The following is a 9,137-nucleotide window of genomic DNA, read 5'->3' as shown; positions in this document are numbered from 1 at the left end:
TGGGCTCCCCTCCTTTAGGGCCAGTCACTATATTGTATCACCCAACCCAATGCATGATTTGGTTATCATCTGCTGTAAAGACATCTCTCCCTTAATGGAGACATGCTAAAATCATAGAGGTCCTGCTATCAGGATGTTGCAGAGTTCTTCTTCCCTGTAATGCAAGCTGAAACAAGGGATGCACTATGCTTTTGTGGCATTTTTGAAAATTATAACTTACTGGTTTTACATAGCATGAAAATAATTAGGCCATAAGAATAAAATTACAGCTCTTTATATTTTCAGTTGAGTCAGGAATGTGTTAAAGTTGGGCGGTTTTGTTTTTGTATTGGTGGTAACTTTTCCTTCTAATCTTTGTGCTTCCTAGAAATGTATATACAAGGAAGGAAGGAAGAAACCAATGCACCAGTAGATGTGAATAATAAACAAGATTTATACACACTACCCAGAAAGAATCACCAAGGTTTGAAGATAGAATCAGCATCCAACAGGAAAAGAATTACTTGTATCGTTTCCTCAGTAGCAGTATTAATCATTATAATGACATAATAATAAGGAACTTGGAAAGGTCTTTTAGTGCTTTCTCTTTTTTCAGCAAAAATGAGTGTCCTCACAGGATGATGACTGTGTTATTTCTATGAATTTGGGGAAAACAAAGACTCCTCAAGTGTCCGTCTATTTCATACCATGTTGTTTTCCGCATCTAAACTGAATCTCTCTTCTGCCTTAACTTCTCTGCCAGTGATTCCTGCAGGCAGTAGGGAAAATGTCAAACAAATCAGCACCTAGGCATCAGGTTCACTTAGGCTAATGTGACAACAGAAGAAGAAATTAATTATGTATGTATATAAAAGCAGAGCTAGGAACCCCAAGGTAACCAATACAAACTAAGCACTACACAAATATGGAAAAAGGAACATTGGGGAGCAATCTGAGCAAAACATGTAGGGAAGATGGACCAAGGATCACAGAGCTGACAGTCAATTGGCACACAGAGAGAACTAACCTAAGTCAAGTCATAACTTCCTATAAAAAATGAGTCTCTTGACAACACTATGGCACAGCAAAGTCTGGGAACTACAGACCCTCAAATATGTTTATTTCTAATGAAATTACTGAATGGGAAGCATTTAAATCCCAAGACTTCATAGAAGCATTCATTCATTCATTTATTCTTTCAACTAGTTTAATTTATTATCATCATCATTATCATCATTATTATTCATGTCATTCTTCATCTTTCTCTGTTAACCAGACAGATTAATGACTTTCATCCAATTGACTAGTTCCAACAGTTCTTAATTTATCTGTACATGATAATCACCCTTGGAGTTGTTCTGTTTTTTTTAAATCTGCATGCCCTAGCCCCTTCCCTGAGCCACTAAGTTAGAAATTTCTGGGGTAGAATCTAGTCACATAATGAATCCTAAAGTGCCTTGTTGGGAACACGTGACTGCCACAGTGTCACCTTTGTCCACCTTAGGCTGAGCCTGAGGGCTCTCTGAGGAAGAGCTAGGGTTCAGGTTTGGGTGAAAACACCCCACCTACCTACAGGCAGTGACTCCACTTCCACAATAGATCACAAGGTCTGAGTGAGGTGACTTAGCTTATTGCTCCACTGAAGGTAACCAGCTTTACAACATCTGGTTGTTTACAGGTGTTCAGGTAATGAGTCAAAAGTTCTGGAGGCAGATAGGTGTGGAGGTAGGTTTATCCACAAGATTGTCCATAAATGTTTTTAATTCATATACTTCCAGAGTACACACCTGTGGCTTATCTTTCACAATTTACATAAATGATTTCATGAACTTTTGGCAGTTCTATTACACTTTCAACAGTTAAGGAAGGACACATATTCTACGACCATGCTGCCCTGGGTTTAAATAATGGCTCTAGAACCTAAGCACTGGATAAGCACAGGTATCTTACTTAACTTCTCTGTGCCACAATTTCCTCATCTGAAGCATTACGACTAATTGCTTCTATGTCATAGGGTTATTGTGAAGATCCAACGAGTCGATTCCTGTATAGCTCAAGTACACAGCCTGCCACAGAAGGTTAGGTATACAGGGCCAACTGATATTATTAGGAGAGATGTCTTGCCCTTTTAGAACATGAGGATCTTACTCTAATCCCCAGGACACACCTCCCACCTCCAACCCCCGCCGCACACTCATACTGTGTCTTATTTGATATGCTATGACCCAGTCACAGCTGCCCCTCTGCCCCCTCTGCTCATGTCGGGTCACAGGAACACAGAACTACGTGGAGAAGCCTTGAGTCCATTCTTTTTTGACAAACTCTAATCACAGAGATGGACATCATCATTCCCAGAGCCTACTACTACTGCTTTGCAAAACATCAGAGAGTCTGGTAGCACAATTCCTCAAATAAACTCAGACCCATCCTAACTCTCCCCAGGCAGAGATAGTGGTTCCCTCCCCTGAGAGCTCTCGGTACTCTGCCTGTGCCTTTCTTTCTCCTATAGCACTTAACACTGTAGCAAACTCCCTGCAGTTCTCCAGAAATGCCTTGCTCTTTTCTGCCCATTGGCCTTTGCAGAGGCTGTTCTCCCTGCCTGGAATGACTATTCTATTCCCCACCCAATTGAGTTGCAATTGCCTATTTACTTGTCAGCCTTCTTCACTAGGCTGGCAGCTCTGTGAGGACCAAGATGGGGTCTGTCTTGCTCACCATTATGCCCTCAGCACCTAGCACAGTGAATAACACATTGTAGGCACTCCAAAAATATTTGAAGAGTGAATACTGATGGATTAGGATTTTACCACTTGCAGATGTGTAACTTGCAGCAGGCTACTTCTCTGATCCTCAAAGCAGAGCTAAAATAACTTTCTCGTAGGTTCTAGCAATGACTAAAAGATAGAGCATGAGAAAAGCAGCAGGCAGAGTGCCCAGAACAAAGTTAACATTAATAGTTAATACATGTTTTAAAAAGCAGCACAGGCCAAGGGCACCCAAGCCTTTCATTTTCCTAATTTTGTCCCTTTCCTTATTTAATAGAAATAAATGTTACAACCATAATTGGCACTATTAAAACCCCAGAAAACAGGGGAGACAGGGTGAAAGGTCATAGGTTACTTTTCTGCAATTCTCTTAGGTAGATATTTATTAATACTAATTCATAAATATTCATAAGACAGCTTGTAGAGACCAGGCAGAGCATAAAGGGAAAATGCCCAACTGAGAGCTCAGCCTGCCTTCGTGCCATCTTCCCCACACAGAAATTAACCCAACACAAAATCAGCATTTGCAGAGCTGAAGTAAAAGACATTTTAAAAGCCATCTAAATGTGCCCCTCTTCTTGACCATCCAAGAACTTGGGCTCAGGAATGAAATAACCATCAGTCACACACCAGATGCTATTTAAAAAATCTGTGTATGGTTTTTTTAAATGATAATATCTAACATTTATTGAGTGCTTACTATATGCCAGGTAATCTACATATATTATCTCTTATAATTTTCAAACAAACATTTCTATTTTAGAAATAAGAAAGCTCAGGACTGTCATTGAAACTGCAGAGGTTTATAAATGTGCCCAGGATCAATGGGTTAGTAGGAAGCCAGACTGACTGGACAGCCTGGACTCATAACCATGGCAAGGAACTTGACTCCCAAGACGACAGGCTTCTCTCCCACTGGTAGTGCAGGCCTGGTCCTACCCCAATTTTCCATCATTCGGACTCTCATTCTGGTTTGCTGGGGCTGAGCTCTTCTAGTCCCTGAGCTAAGCAGCATCTCCCAGTCTGATTAATCTGGGTGATATTTACTGCTGGTTCACATGACATCTGTGTTGTAGGGAGCTGGGCCTTGCCCTTCCCACAGTGAGGAGAATGCAGTGATTACATGGCAGGATTAGCCTCTCTGCTCATTTAGGTATGCAAACCCCAGCAAGCTCCCCCACTGAGGGGACTCAGCCATTCAGGCAGATACAAGAGACTACTAACAAGCAGTGTGAGCTTGTCGAGGGAAGAGAGCCAGGAATAAGGCAGGTTATTAGGGGCATGTATTCACTGTGTCAGAGCTAAACAATGTGGATTCTATTTGGTAGCAAGCTGCCGCTTCCATTCCTCTTGTGCTTGCTTCTTTCTCACTTTGAGGTGCAGCCTTGCGCCATCTCCCCACCTGTGAAGAAATGTGCTCTGGCCTTTAGAGTGCAGATAAAGGATACCCTATATTGCAGAAAATTCTCATAGTCTTAATTAAGAGATCTCAAAACATCACAACAATCACATTTCCTCCTATCTCTTCCAGAATGAGCTTAAAGGATACTTCTATCTGTAATGACAAAATTATAATCTATGAAGCTTATACACATTTGAATGCTATTTTTAAAAAGGAGCATAATGAGGCCTATTCTGTAAGTGTCAACCATTTACCCTCCGCCCCGCCCCCACCCCAGCCCCTCACTGATAGGAAGATAAAGAATGGCCGTTTAATGGTTTTTAGAATACTTTCTAAATCACATTTTGTACTGATTCTGCATTTGGAATGTTTATTTGCTAAGAAAAACCACGTTTCATTCCAATCATACATTCACTTGGTTCTATTTCCTAGGATAAGCAGGAGGAAACTGAATAAAATATCACTGTGTTTCCCATTTTCATTTTTCTGCATGAGGTTAGCGAGAAGAGAATCTGCTTTTCAAAGCAATTGCATCTGAGGCAACTGGGGTCTGAGACCGTCAGTCCCCAGCTGGCCTCAAGGTAGTCACTGAAGCAGTGAGCCAAGACCTTTTCCTGATTTAGCTGTTATTCCAGAGAGAAAACCCACATAAAAAGGAACACAGAAAAGGCATTAGCAACAGAGATTTTTAGGGAAGAGGATGGTGGGTGTGGGGATGGGAGTGCAGAGGTTGAGGGTTTTAATCACAGATTTTTTTTTTCCTGAAGAATTTCACAGTGGCAAAGTGACCTAGAAGATAGGTTGATATTGATATTGCTAAATCCAAGAGGTAATAGAAGTGTGTCCCTCACCCCCTCCTACACACATACCCACCTGCTTCCAACACCCAGTTGCTTCTGCCCTAGTTTTCACTTTCATTTTGGAGGAATATTTTCTTATGTCAGGTGAAGAAATACAATTATGAAACACTGCCTGTTTTTCTAGTCCCACAGTGAAGCTACCTCCATGCTAAAACAAAAGAAAACTTGGTTGTTGTTTTTGTTTCCCCAAAAATATTAAAATTAAATTCATATTTAAGATTCATATTTAAATTCATATTTAATATTAATATTAAAGTTAGTTGCGGAATTTACTATTCTCTAAATTGTTTTATGGTGGTGTTTTTTGGAGTCTTTATAAAAACAAACCTCATTTAACCAGGATATAGCCTTTAATTGAAGTAAATCCTAACTTGCTAAAGTAATTAAAAATAAGGAAGTCCATGAGTCTGACTTACCCTATTTAAAATTCTTATCTGTCTACAAAGCATATACAAATCTTTATGGAATGTCCTGTTAAATGCATGCTGCTGGAACCAAGCTTTGGGCTTTGTTCCAATCATAAAATAAGGTCACTCTGCTTTTTGTAAAACTTGATGTAGGTGCTTTGATAATTAAAACCTTCAAAGTTATGAAGAGATGATATATTTAAACCTTTAAAAAATAATGTGGCAGCTATAAAATTGCAAAAGGAGAAAGGATAAGGGTCCCTTATTATTGCTCACAAATTAAAGATTAGCAATAGAATATTTATGTCATTCTTTAATAAAAAATTTTAAAAGTTTTTTAAAAAACTTAAATTCAAGTCCTGAACCACCCCTTGTCTGGCTCCATTATGTAACAGCACCGATAGAAAGTGCCATATTTCAGAGGGCACTATTTAAATAAATTCATGACATAAGTTCACTTATGTTGCCAGTCAAGGAGCTGAACCTCAACGTCAGTGACCTGGCCCTTAACATGGAGTTTTTACCAACAGACAAATCTACTACTTGCAAACTTGTATGCCCCAATCTACTACATGAGAAGCTTTCTCTCTCTGTCTCTGTCTCTCTCTCTCTCTCTCTCTCTATTTTTTTTTTTTTTTTTTTCTGCTGTAATTGGAGCAAGTAGCTTCTGGTTCAATTGTGATAACTCAATCTCAAGAAACAGTGCCTAGAAATAAAATCAAACAAATTCTTGGGCAAGTTAATTAATCTCTTTGTGTTTAAATTTCCTCCTTTCTAGAATGGGACAGATGATAATAATAAGTACTGGTAATAATAGAATTGATCATAATAACAACGGGCACATTGCAAGCATCCATACATGTTATTTTTCTTCGCCTGCTCCTCAACGCCTCCTACCCTCCCTTGATGTCCATCGTTCAATTGCATGATTGTAGTTTGTCATCCCATGTAATTCTGCCTGTAATTCTCTACAGGGAGAGAGTACACTGGCAGTACCAGCAACTTCAGTCTGTCTGGTTCACATGGCAGTGCTGTTTCTCACAATAAATAAACCAGTATTCTGGTATAAACTTCTGTCTCATAGGTTTGGTCAGGGTGCTTCAGTTGACTTTGAGAGCAACATTCTGGGACACTGGCCAGCTAGGGACAGACCCTACAACCTGGAGACGCAATAAAGTAGGGCCACCTGTGAAGTCTCTGAAGAGACAGCCAGCCTCTCCTCCCCTGGCAACATGCCAGCTGCAATACATGCTTATTTTAAATGTCAACTTCATTTACTGGCTGTATGGGCTTGAGAAGTCATTTAATCTTGCTGAGCGTATTAACTCCTCTGTAAAGTCTACTCGCCTCACAGGGTAATGGTGAGGATCAGTGAGGATAAGTTAGGCATGTGAAATCACTCTATAGACTGTAATACACTATACGAATATAAAGGTATTGTTTAAAAATTTTTTTACATTAAAATCTAGGGAGTATTATTATAAATATGGTACCACTTTATTCCATCAATGTGAGAACAAATCAAAATTGAAAGAACTTTCAAAATTCTGAAAACCACATTTGGAACAGTATTTGAGAAACACCATTTTGAAGCTTAAAAAATACATTTATATAGTTTTATATTGTATTAAGTATATTATTACATGCTTATGTTTATTATGTCTAAGTCACTATTATAATCCAGATACTGAAATGTTTAAAGCAATAAAACACAGTTTTATGTTAGTTAGCATATGTGTAGCTTCTGATGTGATCTAAACATAGCTTTTACCTTGAGCTTTATTGGTCTTCTATTTATTTTCTGTGCCCCAAATATTAGAAATTATTTTCTGAGGCATGCATGGCAACTACAGGAGCCTCAAGTGACCCATCTTTGCTTTGCTGTAAACTAAATTACGTGGTGGAATAACTAAAGGTACTGAATACCAATGCTTTGGGTTTGAAATTTTATCACTCTCTTTTGCCACTGAACCTACCAGTTATAAATTACATTTTCCTATCTTTTACGAAAACAAATTAAGTGATGGGCAATTCAAATTCCACATGCAAAACAGCTATCTGAGGAGTAAAACTCAGCTGGACAAATTCCCATCTTTTTTCCAGGGAAAAATGAAGAATGTGTTTGTTTTAAGGTAGCTAAAATACCAGACTCACCAGTCACTCCTGCTACTTCAGCCAGCTGGTTCAGTTGCTGGTGATCTCACTGTACTCAAACAGCAATGCCAGCCATCTCTCACACCTCCTCCACTTCCCTGGGAACAGAGGTCAATGAACAACAGTGGCTGTGGCGACAGACTTGGCCCATGTGCTTCTTTGAATAACTTTCTGCATTTCTGTTCACACTTACCTCGATTGAATGTGATGTCACTTGATATTCACTTCCAGTCTTTAATTAGCTTTACTTCTTCCTTTTGCTGTCTTTGCTTACTTTCAAATGTAAGTTCATCCTCTCAACCTCTTTTATGTTTGTGCATTTTTTCCTCCTGCTTTGTTTCTGCTGCTTAATTTTCCTAATCTGTGTTTTAGACTTATTAAAATACTTTTGTTCTCTGATTTCCCATCTGATTTCTACTCCATTCAGAGTAGATGAGGTTTACATCTTAGGAGCATCAAGCACTGTGTTTCCCACAGTATACAGCACACAAATCATGATTTGGGCCTAAGTGACACTGGAGACAATTATCAGTGGTACCCAGACACTTATATTAAATGGCATTGAATAACAGAGAGTTATTCCCTTTCCAATTCTCTCTAACCCACGCCCATTACTTCAAGGAGAAAGATTCCATCTGGTCTTTCTACGTCTATCACTTGCTAATCTCCCTTTTTAAAAGAGACAGCAGGGCTTAGAGCTGAGAGCTTTTGGTGTATGATACTATCAGTATCTAGCTAGAGTTTTATAACACCGTTTTGGCTTTTATTACATAAGAACTTGTTTTTATTGTTACCTTCTATTTATGGCAAGTGATATTGATTTTCTTTTCACAGTCATGGTATAGTTTCTTCTTTAAAAGGGTGTATGTAAGGGTTCGAATACCTATACTGGCTAGCCACAAAAAAGTAAAATAAAATAAAATAAAAAGTAAAAAGGTATAAGTAAGTTTAAAATGCACACTAGTTTAAAGAAAAACATTAAATACAAGGATATGGCAAAAATGTTGAAGTTGGTAGCACTAAAATGAGAGAAGTTTGGGAAATACCAGCCTAGAATCATTCCATAAACTTTTGCTATTTTCTTATTGTTGTACACCATTGTATCTTATTTTTAAAGCATATTTGTTGAAAACATATAGGCCTAGAGATAAGTCATTCCATTTCCAAATTTCTCCAATTGAAATTATACACAGATTACTTCATGGTGTATTTTAGTCTCTTTAGTTTTGACAACACTCTCCTCAAATAGACACTAAAAATCACTAATCTTCCAGCAGGCTGTCTGAAGTGAGTATTGTGTACAGTAGTCTGGTTTAATTCACCCATTCAGAGTGCTAAAATCTACACTTTTTTTTTTAACCCATTCCCCCACTCCCCCTGCTGCCACGACGAGGCATATAGGCTATGAAACTTTCATATTTTTATATTTATTAATTAGGAATTATTCAAGGTGATAATATCATTAATCCCAAGCAACTCAATCTTTGCATACTTTTCCCTAAATGGAAGAGGGATACACCACTCAGTTTTGTACTGTTTTCCCTGACTTAGTCCCAACAGAAAGGGAACA

This window comes from Cynocephalus volans, chromosome 8 (genome assembly GCF_027409185.1).
Source record: "Cynocephalus volans isolate mCynVol1 chromosome 8, mCynVol1.pri, whole genome shotgun sequence".
NCBI classification, from domain to species: domain Eukaryota; kingdom Metazoa; phylum Chordata; class Mammalia; order Dermoptera; family Cynocephalidae; genus Cynocephalus; species Cynocephalus volans.
Note: the sequence above shows the minus strand (reverse complement) of the source record.